The 14230-nt window shown below is 39.8% G+C and overlaps 1 pseudogene; it reads left to right on the top strand.

Moving 5' to 3' along the window:
- Positions 1 to 5518: 5518 nt before the first annotated feature.
- The window catches only part of LOC106735427 (60S ribosomal protein L7 pseudogene), a 33274-nt pseudogene continuing 24562 nt past the window's right edge, over positions 5519 to 14230 (top strand).

Raw genomic sequence — 14230 nt, 5'->3', positions numbered from 1 at the left:
ATCCTTCTCTTTATGGGGTAACCACAAAATAACATGCAAGCTATTTGCTGTCTCCATACTAAATATAAAAGTAGAGTTCACTGCAGCAGTATTCACAGTTGCTAAGACAGGAATCAACCCAAGAGTCCAGGAACAGATGAATGGATTGAGAAGATGTGGTATAAGTACACTGTAGGATATTACTCAATCATAACAATAAGACCCTGTTATTTGATACAGAGTGGATGAACATGGAAGATTTAATGCTAAATGAAGCATGCCAGGTTATGAAAGACAAACACTCTATGTCCCCGCTCAATATATATTCAATGTCTTCATTCTATGACAGAAATTGAAAGGCCCAACAATATAGTGGTAGGGAAGATAAGTGTGGATATCAGACACTATAGGAGAGAGGGATGGATAGCAGGAGTGGATAAAGTGGCCTTAGGAGGATGTATTTGACAGATATAAGAATGTAAAGTTCTCTGATAGAAAAAATATATATGGTGATATCCTGGATTTGATGGTAACATAATGCATGTTTTTGAAAAACTATATCATGTGCTTTGGAAATATACAACAATTAAATGTGAAAAATAAATAAAATTAAAAAATGAAGGGCCAGCCCTATGACCTGATGGTTAAGGGAGCCTGATCCTACATGGCCAACCAAAGTTCAATTCTCATACTGGGGACTTGAAAAACACACCAGTCATGTGTATATGCCCCAAATCCTGACAGGTTGGAGACATGAAGAAGGGATTGCAGCATGACTGTGCCCCACTGGGGAAGTGCTTTTCCCTCTGTCTCTGGAGCACATGTACCCTCTGACAATTAAAAAGAAAAAGTGGAGAAATTGCCTCTGGAAGGTTTCAGCTGATGTGTGCTACTACTCAGGGCACATACCACTGTCATTCTCCCATTAGCACCTAGACCTCAGCTCTGTAAGGCCTGGATGGGAAAGACATTTCACACCCTTAGGGGGAGGGCTGAAAATGGTACAACACACAGACAAGTACAGAAAGGACCATCCAGGCTACCTCTGAGGACATGACAAGGGGCCTGTCTCGATCCTCTGTCATTGCATTGGTAAGAGAACACAATAACTGAGGTTGCACCCTGGGGCAACATGAAGGAATGGAGTTTTCATTTAATAACTTTAAAAATACAATCAAGTCCCAATACATGAATTTCTGGGAGACACCCAATCTCTGCCCAGTATGACAAAATTACTCCCCAAAACTTTGAGGGACACACCATGGTCCAAACCATAACAGAGCCAACTCTGCCCCTAAGCACGTCTGCACATTCCATTCACCTTTCTTTGTTTCGAGGAAAAAAGACACAGAATTTATTTAAAAAATTAACAGACACATGTCAATTCCAGAGGTGTGCCAAAATTTCACACTACATTCAGATGAATCTCCCCCTTTCTTGTCTCCCCAGAAGTGGGTCTGGCCCCGAAGGAGTTGCATGTGGGTACCTAGAGACTCTGCAGAGTGAGGATTCCCCCTCCTCTTTCCTCATGGCCCTGCACCAAAGATGTTCCTGTGGCTATTGAAAACATTGTGGTTTTAGTTTTTTTCCCCCTGTAGTGCTGTGGGCCTGCAGTTGGCCACGGCCACGGGTCTCTGTTCCACAGGATGGATTTGTTGAAGTTGTCAAGAATAAGGCCTACTTTAAGAGATACCAAGTGAAATTTAGAAGACAATAAGGTAAAGCTGATTACTACGCTCAGAAACGCCTGGTGATCCAGGATAAAAATAAGTACAACACACCCAAATACAGGCTTATAGTTCATTTGTCAGATTGCTTATGCCCGTACAGAAGAGGGTATGATATTCTGTGCGACTTATGCACATGAACTACCAAAATACAGAGTGAAAGTTGGCCTGACAAATTATGCTATAGCATATTGTACTGGCCTGCTGCTGGCCCACAGACTTCTCAATAGGTTTGTCATGGACAAGATCTATGAAGGTCAAGTGGAAGTGACCGGAGATGAGTACAATGTAGAAAGCATCGATGGTCAACCTGGTACCTTCACCTGCTATTTGGATGCAGGCCAACTGGCAATGTTTTGGGGGCCCTGAAGGGAGTGGTGAATAGAAGCTTATCTATCCCTCACAGTACCAAATGATTTCCTGGTTATGATTTTGAAAGCAAGGAATTTTTTTTTTTCTTTCTTTCTTCTTTTTTTTTTTTTTTTTTTGAGAGGTTTTCGCTATAGGGCACATGTGCTCACCAGAAAGAGAGAGACAGAGATACAGAAAGAAAGAAATCACCCCCCAGGGGGGATGGCCACGCCACAATCTCTTCTCCTCCACTCTCCTCTTGGGATCTTGGGCACGCACACACACGCGTCCGGCATGAGTTTAAGCCACTGGGTCCAGCACTTGAACTGCGGTCAACCACATGGGAGTCCAGCAACATAGCTATTATGCCAACTGCTGGTCCCGGAAGTAAGAAATTTAATGCAGAAGTCCATTGGAAGAATATCATGGGTCTGAACATTGCAGACTACATGCATTACCTAATGGGAAGAAAATGAAGATGCCTACAAGAAACAGTTCTCTCAGTACATAAAGAACAATGTAACTCGAGACATGAGAGAGGAGATGTATAAGGAAGCTCACACTGCTAAAGAGAGAACCCAGTCTACGAAAAGAAATCCAAGAAAGAAGTTAAAAAGAAGAGGTGGAATCATCCCAAGATGTCCCTTGCCCAGAAGAAAGATTGGATAGCCCAGAAGAAGGCAAGCTTCTTCAGAGCTCAGAAGTGGGCAGCCGAGAGCTAAACCAAACAATATTCTATGACTTTATTCAAGGTAAAGATAATAAACTTAAGAACAAAGCAGCAAAAATTTTAAAAAAGGAAAAAAAAAAAAGCACTGTGGTTTTAAAAGGTCTGTTTCAATGAAAACTCCTGGTTCCTGCACTAGTATTTCCAAATCATTATTGTCCAGTTAACCTAGTTAAGCTCTTTCTAATCAAACCTATCAACTTCACAAGAGCCTACTTCCCAGAAGACAGATCTAGAGCCACCTGCTGACAGATAGATAGCTGTACTGTTTTGACTATCTAGGCTAGACTGTCAAATATTATTTTCTCCTCAATATTTCTGCATGCTAGTATCATTCTAACAACTGCTGTCAAATACTGTGCAACCACGGCAGGCTTCTTGCTAAGTCAGAGATCAGAAAAGATTATCCTAATCTGAGTAGGAATGTCACTCGAGACTCTTAAGGCCAGCAGACCTCACAGGCTGGGGGTCATCTTTCACGCTGACCTTGGAAGTACCGAAGAGAAGCTTCTAGGCTCTTTTTACTCACCTGTCCACAGGCTACTCAGCCTAGTGCTTCTGCAGATCCAATGAACCTGAGTTTCCATTAACCAGAGCTGACTTGACTAATGTCTTGACCTTGGCTAGAATTCTGCTCAGAAGAGCTGCAGAGAATCCTGAAGAAATGATGAGACATAGCTCTCATGCTTGAGAAGGAAATTAGCATCTACGGAGAGGTCATGATGCACTGGGGATCCTCATATGTGCCATTTCACTTACTACAAAGATAGCAGGACATGGGAATTGCCATCATTTTATCAGTCAGGAGCTGAGGCTCAGAATGGTTGTGTCTGACAAGACTGGGCATCTGGGTATGACAGTCCTTGTTTTCCCTGGCCTCTCCATGGTCCAGTGCTTCAGAAAGTTGATGCACAAAGTCTGCTATTACTAGTCCTGCTTATACAGTGAACACACTGCCAGACCTCTGAGAGCAGAAACTTGTTGCTCTCTGGTCCCCAGAGTCCCATCCTAGCATCTTGTGCCAAGTCACAAAAGAGAAAAAATACCTATCTAGTGGATATAGAAATTAGAAGCCCCCCTTGTTTATTCATTAAAACAGCTACCCATGAGTGACTACCTATTTAATTCCAGGGCTGGGTGATCATTCTATGAACTAGAATGTAAATCAACAATATTGAGAACTATAGGAGATAGACCAATGGTTCATCCAGACCATCTATTCTATCGGCAAAGGCTGATTGTGTAAAAAGTAGTGAGTTTTGCCCTCATAGCTTTCTAAGTGCCTAATTCTAGCAATAAAGGAAAAATGAAGAGGGATGGCTTTAAACGCATATTCAGAACTTCACAGAGGACACAGCTCCCAGATTAATCTTTTCAAAAGATTATTTTAAGTATTAACATTTTAAAATACTTTAAATCTGTAAGCTCCATGAGGACCAGATGTTGTGTGTACCTTGTTCACTATCATATTCCAGGTATCCAGAACAGAGCCTGACAGCTAGTACATGCTCAGTAAATATATGCAGAATAAATGTAAACTAAACATACAAAAATAGAAAAGAAACCATTCCTACAGTCATTACAGGACTAAACAAGTGCCAGAATTATTTTTGCCATATTTCCTACTAATCTCCCCAAATATTCAGGTAGACCTGAACCCCGTACCCCATTTGCTAGCACCCTATCTTCCTCTTTGGAGGTAAATATCTATACTTAAATCATTCTGCACTATTCTCGTGCATTTCCTATAATCTTACCACATATGTGTATATCCAAAGGTGTACTGTTATGGACACTATGATGCATTTTGCAGATTTACATAAGTCCTATTATACTGCATGTATCCTGTGGAGTCTGCCTTTTCCATGTTTCTTGGATATAACCAAACCCAGAAGTCTCAATTAGCACATAGCCATCCACTCATGCAAATACTGAAGAGTTTATCTAGAATACAGAGAATCATCTTCAACTTTACTAAATATTGCCAAACTAATCTCCAAAGTGTCTGTGTAAATTCATACTTACCCACAATTTGTAAGAATCTCTGACCTATCCTCACCAACGCTTGGAGTTCATCCCTGAACTTGGCCAATTTGAAGTGTGTGAAATAGTTTCTCTCATTGCTCTCTCATTGCTTCTCCTTTTTTTTTCTTTTTTCTTTCTTTCTTTTTTTTTTTTTAGAGAGACTTTTGCTATAGGGCATGTATTATGTCCACCAAAAAAAAAAAAAGAGAAAAACAGACAGAAAGTGAGAAGTCATCCTCCAGGGCAGATGGCCATGCCACAATCCCTTATCCATTCACCTCTCGGGTTCTTGGGCTCACACACACATGTGCCCAGCATGAGTTTGAAGCTGCTGGGTCCAGGACTTGAACCATGGTTGACCATGTGGGAGTCCAGCAACATAACCATTTCACCATCTGCTGGTCCCAACTCATTGCTTCTCTTGATTAGCAGTGAAGTTGAGCATTTGTTAATATATTTATCGACTATTCATTTTCCTCTAGTTTTTATACTAGTTCTCTCTCATTAATAAGATCTTGTAAATACTGTTCCTAGTCTGTGACTTAGCCTACTAAGTCTACTACTACCTCCTAAACATTATTTAGACAATCTTTGAAGCACAGGTTTATGTTATCAAGTTTACTAATCTTTTCTTTTATATCAGGGCTTCTTTCTTTTGTCTTCCACTTATTCTAAGAATTATAATATTTGCTCTTTTCCGGCTGGAACCATGGAGGGCGTTCAAGAGAAGAAAAAGAAGGTTCCTGCTGCTGCAGAAACCAAGTAAAAGGTTCTGCTGCTGTGGAAACCACAAGAAAAAGGTTCCTGCTGTGCCAGAAACCCTAAGAAAAAGCAAAGGAATTTTGCAGGTTGAAGATCAAGGGCCTGAGGAAGAAGTTTGCTCAAAAGGTGCTTTGAAAGGCAAGGAGGAAGCTTATCTATGAAAAAGCTAAGCACTATCATAAGGAATATAGACAGAAGTACCGAACTGAGATTCGCATGGCCAGGATGGCAAGAAAAGCTGGCACCTTCTATGCACCTGCAGAACCCAAATTGGCATTTGTCATCAGGATCAGAGGTATCAATGGAGTGAGCCCAAAGGTTCCAAAGGTGTTGCAGCTTCTTCGTCTTCACCAGATCTTCAATGGCACCTTTGTTAAGCTCAACAAGGCCTCAATTAACATGCTGAGAATTGTGGAACCAAATATTGCTTGGGGGTGCCCGAACCTAAAGTCAGTAAATAAACTGATCTACAACCGTGGTTATGGCAAGATCAATAAGGGGAAGCGAATTGCTTTAACAGATAACGCTTTGATTGCGCGATCTCTTGGTAAATTCAGCATCATCTGCATGGAGAATCTGATTCATGAAATCTATACTGTTGGAAAACGCTTTAAAGAAGCAAATAACTTCCTGTGGCCCTTCAAATTATCTTCTCCACAAGGTGGAATGAAGAAAAAGACCACCCATTTTGTAGAAGGTGGAGATGCTGGCAACGGGGAAGACCAGATCAACAGACTTATTAGAAGGATGGACTTAAGTGTCCACCATGATTATTTTTGTAATCTGGTCAGTAAATAAACAGTGGCTGTTTTCAGACTGAAAAAAAAAAAAAGAATTATATATTTTAAGCTTTGTATATTTGGCTTTGGATTTTGCATCTGTGGATTCAACCAACACAGATCAAAAATAATTTTTTAAAAACAACAATGCAACAATAAAAAGTATTACAAACAAAAAATAAAGAATAACTGTTCATACGATTTATATAGCATTTACATTGTATTAAGTATTATAATTAATCCAGAGATTATTTAAAGCATATAGAAGGACATGCATAAGTTTCATGTAAAAATTGTACCATTGAACATAAGAAACTTGAGCATATGAGTATCTGCTGGAGTTCTGAAATCAATTCCTTGAGAATACTGAGGGACAGTTGTACATTTCCCTTGAGGTATGGCTATTAATTCAGTTTCTCATTTAATCCTAAATTTAAAAACTAGATGAAGTGAATTCCTAAAAATGTACATACAATGGTAAAATTGGCATAAGAAAAAATGTGAAGAAAGAAACAAAGATTTAAGAGATTAAAATGGTATTTAAAAAAAATTAACTCTTCCTTTCCCAAATCTCTTGGTACCGATACTTTGTACAGGAAGCTATCGATCTTTTAAAGAATACTTCATTAATATCTTCATAAGTTGTTCCAGAAAACAGAAAATAATAAAAATAATCAGCTTGAGGCTGGTGTAATTTTGATTCTAAAATCAGATAAGGGACAAAATAAAGGAAAATCAGATTCCCATTTCACTTATGAAAATAGATAACCAAAATCTTAAATAAAACATTAGCTAATCAAAAATGTGCACTGAAAATAATGTGTCATGATTAAATATGGGTTTATTCAGAAGTGCCAAGTTGATTCCACATAAGAAATAGATCTGTGAAGTTCATCATAATAATAGGACAAAAGGAGAATAACTCTAAGATGTTTCAATGAATAGTGAAAAGGCATTATAAAAAGTTTAATGCCTAGTTACCAAAAAAAAAAAAAAAAAAAAAAACCTTTCAGAAAAAGAGGATTTTCTTCTTTTAAAAAAATTCTTACTGGGGCCGGCAGGTAACATGGTGGTTAAAGGCACTGGACTCCTGTTTGGCTGACTGCAGTTCAAGTCCCAAACCAGACAGCTTGCTTTCTTGCTCTCTCTGTCTCACTCTGGTCAAATTAAAAACAACAATAATGATAAATAAAATAAAGAAAATCATATTTTTAAAAAAATTCTTATTTAAGAAATTTAAAAACACTTTACTAGAGAAATTTCCAAATGCAGATAGTTCTGTTCTAATACAACACATGTGTTCCTAAAAATCACCACGCTATGTAAAATCATGCAACAAAACCCATAGGATTGGGGGGAAATGGGGTGAGATGAACACTCAACAACTTGTTTAGTAACACATTTTAAAAAAAAGACTGTTAAAAATGGCAGCACATTAGGAGAATGAAAAGAAAAGCCACAGACTGGGAGGGAAGATTTGTGAAACATATCTGATAAAGGACCAGCATCCAAAAATATACAAAAACTCTCAAAACTCAACAGTAAGGTACAACCCAGTTAAAAAGTGACCAAAGTATCTGAACAGACACTCCCCTACATACAGACAACAGGTAAGCACGGTTAACATTATACATCATCAGTGAAATACGTGTTAAGTCAACAATGAGAAAGCATTGCATACCTATTAGAACGGTTAAATCCAAAAGGCTGACAACGGCAAATGCTGGCAAGGATGTAGAACAACAGTAATTCACTTTAATTGCTGGTAGGAATATGAAATGGTGCAGCTACTTGGGAAAACCGTTTGGCAGTTTCTTACAAAACTAAATATATTCTTACCATATGATCCAGCAAACACACTCCTTGGTATTTACCCAAATGAGTTGAAAACATGTACACATGAAAAACCTGTACATAAATGTTTACAACAGCTTTATTCACAATTGCCCAAACTTGGAAGCAGCCAAGATGTCCTTCAGTAGGTAAATGGATAAACAAACTGGATATATCCAAACAATGGAAAAATATTCAGAAATAGAAACAAATGAGCTATTGATTCCCAGGAAAAGTTGAAGGAAACACAAATGCATACTGGTAAATGGAAGAAGACAGTCTATAAAGGCTATATACTGATTGTGATTCCAACTACATGATGTCATGGAAAAGGCAAAAGTACAGAGACTGTAAAAAAAAAAAATTACTAGTTGCCAAAGTTCACGGTAAACAGGAAGAACCAAGGAGATCTTTAGGGAAGTGACACTAGTCTGTAGGGTACTGTTTTGATAGACAGGGGTCATTATATACACTTGTGAATTCTCATAGAATATACAATACAGAGAGTGAAACCTAGTGCAATAAGCAACCTTGGTGGGACCAGGAGATGATGTAATAGTTACATTGCTGGACTCCCACATGGCCAACTGTGGTTCAAGTCGCAAACCCAGAACCTTAAAACTCATACTAGGCATGTGGGCGTGCGTGCCCAAAATCCCAAGAGGGGAATGGAGGAGAAGGTACTGCAGCATGACCATTCCCCCTGAGGGGTGATTTCTCACTTTCTGTCTTCCTGTTTCTCCGGTGGCACACAAGCCCTATCACAAAAATTTCTCTCTCAAAGAAAAAAGAAAAAAAAGAAATAGAAGAAATGAGAATCAGAAGGCTTGCAGCTAGGAGTTCTAGTGATGGAAGGAAGTTTATCTGAAATCAGAGGTGAGCTATAACTCCAGGTATGAGTGGGTGTGGCTCATAACTCACAAGGTACACCCAGGTAGCTGGTAGTGACTGAGGTGTCGGCCTGTACATTCCCATGCAGCTCTCTTTTACAGTGGGGTGCACTTTTCTGCATTCACTTAGTGTTTCTTATGGATGAAATCACACAGAAGAAAACGCAAAGGCTGCCAACTGTTCTCTAGTACATCAATCACCTTGGAAAATATTTGAGCTTTCACAAGCATTAAAACAGAACAAACCATATACAAAAGCAGAGACTACAGTGTATGTGCTCACTCATTATCCAACTTCAATCTCGTAGAATTAGATAGGATGGATCAATCTAGAAAGGAACTTCCTTAACTTGGCAAAGGTAATCTGTCAAAATCTACATTAAAGCCAGAGTGTTCCACGGTGCAACTAGACCCACAGGGAAAAGGTCCTGGGCTCCTTCTACAGGACCTCCCTGTGTATACCAGGGTTGTGCATGGGTGCCCATAACCGAGACTGGCTGAGACTGGCAGTGATCACAGCATGAGGGCTTTGCTGGGGGTTCCACTCTCTGTCACAGAATAAACAAACAAACAAACACACTTAAAAAGTATTTAGAGTTCAGCAAGATGGTTGGAAATAAAGTTTTTCTACAACAGAAATAACAACTTGCTAGGAAACATAAAAACAGCATTCACAATAGCAAAACAAGCCAAACAAGACAACCCTTAAAATACCTAGAAATTAACCAGGAATTAAGACCTCTAACCAGAACATTTTGAAACTCCAATGAAAGAAATATAAAAATGATGTGAATAATTAAAGAAAGAATCCATGCTCTCAGATGCTATCAGATGGGATAACTTAAAGATATTAATTACCTACCAATTAATGTGTAAATTTGATACAAGCCTGATAAAAATGCTGTCTAGGGTTTTTGAGAAACTTGATAAACTTACTCTACGATAAATATGCATAAAAAAGGAAGACCATAAATAGGTGAGTCATTTTTTAACAAGAAAAACGGCTTCAAAAAGGAACAAAGGGGCATATTTAAAGCAAAGGTGATAAGAACAAGGCTTTAGGGTAAGAGCAACCAAAGAAATGGATCAATGAGGCATAAAGAAAGTTCAGGATGCTGGTTACATGGAAACTTCATCTTTGATAAAGACAGTGCCTCATAGCAAGAGGAAAAGGCCAAAATGTCAATAATCAGTGAAGGGAAAATGGACTCCTCTAAGGAGGAAAATGAAACTAGTCTTACCAACACATACAAAAGTAGACTCTAAGTGATTTAAAGATTTATGAATCAATGAAAAAATACATAATTAAAAGCTCAGGGACCGGGACCAGCAGTTAGCGTAATGGCTATGTTGCTGGACTCCCAAGTAGTTGACCACGGTTCAAGTCCCGGACCCAGTGGCTTAAACTCACGCCGGGCGCATGTGCGTATGTGCCCAAGATCCTGAGAGGAGAGTGGAGGAGAAGGGATTGAGGCATGGCCATCCCCCCTCCGGGGGGTGATTTCTCACTTTCTGTCTCTCTGTCTTTCTCTGTCTGTCTGGTGAGTGCATGCACCCTATAGCAAAAACCTCTCAAAAAAAAAAAAAAAAAAACTCAAGGGCCAGTCAGGGACCAGCAGATGGGATAATGGTTATATTGCTGGATTCCAACATAGTTGACCGCATTTCAAGTCCTAGATCTGGCCGCTTAAAACTCATGCCTGGCGCGTGTGTGTGTGTCCAAGATACTGAGAGGAGAATAGAGGAGAAGGGTTTGTGGCATGACCATCCCCGCTGGGAGATGATTTCTTGCTTTCTGTCTCTCTGTCTCTCTCTGTCTGCTGGCAAGTGCACACACCCTATTTAAAAATCTCTCTCTGAAAAATAAAAAAGTTCATAATCCAGGAGAAATAAGGGCAATGAATGACTTATTAAGTAATAGCACAAAGCACAAGCCATAAACTATAGAGTCATTAGAAAAATTATGACACATTTTTGCATAGAAAAATAGGTCATGACTTTTCTGATGACCCAATAACAGTATTGATAACTAAGTTTTTTATTTATTTTTTTAATTTGCCAGAGGGTGCATGTGCTTGCCAGAAAAAGATACAGAAGGAGAGAGAGGGAGGGAAGATAAAGCACCCCCAATAGGCTATGGCCATGCCACAATACCTTCTCTTCCATTTCTTTATCCTAATATGATTTTGCGCATGCATATGTTCCCACCAGGGCTGGGATTCAAACTGCGTGGTTGCCCACTGACTCGTTTAACCACCAGGCCCCAGAGATAGTCCAACTAAGACATTTCTTAAAAGTTTATTTATGCATTTCTTCATGGGGAAGAACAGGCACTCCCAAGAGGGTCCTCATGCCACGATCTACTCACAGCCTCAACCAGCCTAGGTCACTGACACACAAATGCACACCTGGTGTGCCCCAGGAGGCCATAGGATGTAAGCCTGGGACCTTCTCCCTGTGGGCCAGTCTTGCAGAGCATTGCATTACTGCTGCACCACTAGACAGCCCTTTGATTAAGGATTTTTATGCAGTGGGACCAGCATATGGCATCATGGTTATGTCACTGGACTCTCACATGGTCAAATAAAGTTTGCGTTCCAGATACGGTGTCTTAAAACTCATGCCAGGTATGTGCACATGTGTGCCCAAAATCCTGACAGGAGAATGAAGGTGAAGGGATTGTGGTATGGCCATCTACCCTGGGGGGTGATTTCTCGCTTTCTGTCTCTCTGTCTCTCTCTGTCTTTTCTGGCAAATGCACACACCCTGCAGCAAAAATTTCTCTAAAAAAAGAATTTTTATGCAGTGAAAGCTACCATGGATAAGATGGCAGTTAGATGACAGACTGTGAGAATATATTTGCAATACTATATTTATAGCCAACAAGAGATAATATTTAAAATATAAAAGGAACTCTTTCAAGTCAACAAGAAAGAAACCCAATAGGAAAATTGTAATAGGAAAAATGCAAATTAAAATTATGACATGCCACTTTGTATCTATTAGATGTGAGGATAATTAGAGTGCTGGAACATTCCAGGTTTTAGTGATGGTATGGGGACACAGCAAGTCTCATACTATCATCAGATGCAAGCATTCTGGAAAAGTCACTTGCCAGCACCTCATTAAAATAAATACAGGTATTCCCTATGGGCTGGCAATCTCTTTCTGAGTATCATTCCCCAAATTCTCACATATTCTATAAGGGATATTTACAACACTATACTTTCCATAGTTGTGATTGTGGAAGTAGACAGCTGAAGACATGATGCTTATCACTGGAATGATAGGTAACATGGTAGACACACATCACAGACTACACTGGGAACCAAAGGACTGAAAATGCACACAGCAACACAGACAGGTCTTAAACATATAATACTAAGGGATGTCTGCTTCTGGTTAATGCAGTTTCTAATTAAAAAAAAAAAATCACTCATGGTGAACAGTTCCAAAAACCGGATGAGGGACCAGCAGTTAGTGTAATGGTTATGTTGCTGAACTCCCATGTAGTCGACTGTGGTTCGAGTCCCAGACCCAGTGGCTTAAACTCACGCCAGGCACATGTGCGTGCATGGCCAAGATCCCGAGAGGAGAACGGAGGAGAAGGGATTGCGGCGTGGCCATCCTGGGGAGGTGATTTTTCGCTTTGAGCTTCCCTCTCCCTCTCCCTCTCCCTCTCCCTCTCTCTCTCTTTCTGGTGAGCGCATGCACCCTATAGCAAAAAAAAAAAACAACCTCCCCCCAAAAAAAGAATGAAATATGCAAACCCATGTGCTTCAGGACATGAAAGAGCTGTGAAGAACCACCAGGTCAGTATCCAGAGGAAAACAGGCTCAGGCAGGTAAAACAGGTGTTTATGGCTGCCTTTCCCTAGGGAAGGGGAGTGCTGATTCCTGACAAAACAGAAGTATGACTGGGAGGTGAATAATACTTAAAACACCTCCAGGGACTGGAGGGAGAGGAACTGGAAATAAGAGCCAACCAGTGGGTGAGGCTGGACAGTCTTGCTTTGTGTTGAGAATACTAAGGGTTATAAGCTAGAACTGTAGATAAATTACAAATACAGAAGCCCTTGCAGGACATGGCTTGGCTTTGAATTATTTGAAATTGGACCAAAGTAACCATAATTGCTAGTTCTCAGAATTAGTGGGCAGAAGCAAACAATAAATCTTCTCTGGAGAAAGATAGTATCATACTAAGCCAAAAATATTACTGTAAAGTATTATTCAAACTCTAGTCATCACCAAATAAAATATAACTAGGCACATGTGAGGGAAATCAACAAAAACAAAGAAATGACTTCAACAGATACAGATCCACAGGGGATCCAGATAGTGGAGTTACTAGACACAGATCTCAAAATTATTATACTTACAGATTCAAGAAGGTGAGAGGAAGAGTGACTACTTCAGCAGAAAAGTAAAAAATATTAAAAAGAAATAAATGGAAGCTCTAGAACTGAAAAATTAAATGACTGGAATATGAACTCAGTGAGTTAGATTCAGTGGAATAGAAAAGACAGGTCAGATAAAAATATTCAGAATAAACAGAGAGATTAAAAAAAGATGGCAGACACAGAAGAGATGGTGAGAGACACTTCGAATTCACATGTAATTATAGTCCCAAAAGATGAGAGACAGGCAATGTGCTGGAAGCAATATTTGAAGAGAATGGCTGAGAATTTTCCGAACTAGGTGACAGACATCAACTCACTAATTCAAGAAGCCCTATGAACCATAAGCTGAGTAAATAAAAATCTACATCTTGGTGAATCAGTAACACTGTGGAAAACTAAGCAAAGAGAATGTATTATAAGGCACCTGAAAAAGACAGATTAACTTTAAAGAAATTAAAACAGCAGCTGATTTTTACAATAGAAACAATGGAAATAAAAAACACAACACAATGATTTTTTTTTTGAGAGATTTTCACTGTAGGGCGCGTGCACTCGCCAGACAGACAGAGAGAGACATAGAGACAGAAAGTGAGAAATCACCCCCCAGGGGGGATGGTCACGCCGCAATCCCTTCTCCTCCATTCTCCTCTCGGGATCTTGGGCACGCACGCACACGCGCCCGGCGTGAGTTTTAAGCCACCGGGTCCGGGACACGAACCGCGGTCGACTATGTGGGAGTCCAGTGACATAGCCATTAC

The sequence above is a fragment of the Tupaia chinensis genome, unplaced genomic scaffold (assembly GCF_000334495.1).
Source record: "Tupaia chinensis unplaced genomic scaffold, TupChi_1.0 Scaffold000386_1, whole genome shotgun sequence".
Taxonomy (NCBI): Eukaryota; Metazoa; Chordata; class Mammalia; order Scandentia; family Tupaiidae; genus Tupaia; species Tupaia belangeri.
This window is presented reverse-complemented; position numbering and strand designations above follow the sequence as displayed.